The following is a 433-nucleotide window of genomic DNA, read 5'->3' on the forward strand; positions in this document are numbered from 1 at the left end:
AGCTTTGCTAGAGTCCCCAATTAGAGGTGTCCAGGGTTCTTAAGCACACTCTTTTTCCCTTGGATCACAACTTTATTTCTTCTCTTTTTTTTTTATTTTTTTCGTTTTTTTTTTCAGATTTTTGAAACACTGCTTTTTCTTGCTTCAAGAATCAATTTGATGATTTTTCAGATCCTCAATAATAGTTCTCCTTTTTTCTCATTCTTTCAAGAGCCAACAATTTTAACATTCTTAAAACAACAAATTCAAAAGACATATGTACTGTTCAAGCATTCATTCAGAAAATAAAAAGTATTATCACCACATCAAACTAATTCAACTAGTTTCAAAGATGAATTCGAAATCCTGTACTTCTTGTTCTTTTGTGATTAAAGCACTTTTCATCTAAGAGAGGTGATGGATTTATAGGACATTCATAGCTTTAAGACATGAA

Source organism: Arachis duranensis, chromosome 1, assembly GCF_000817695.3.
Source record: "Arachis duranensis cultivar V14167 chromosome 1, aradu.V14167.gnm2.J7QH, whole genome shotgun sequence".
NCBI classification, from domain to species: domain Eukaryota; kingdom Viridiplantae; phylum Streptophyta; class Magnoliopsida; order Fabales; family Fabaceae; genus Arachis; species Arachis duranensis.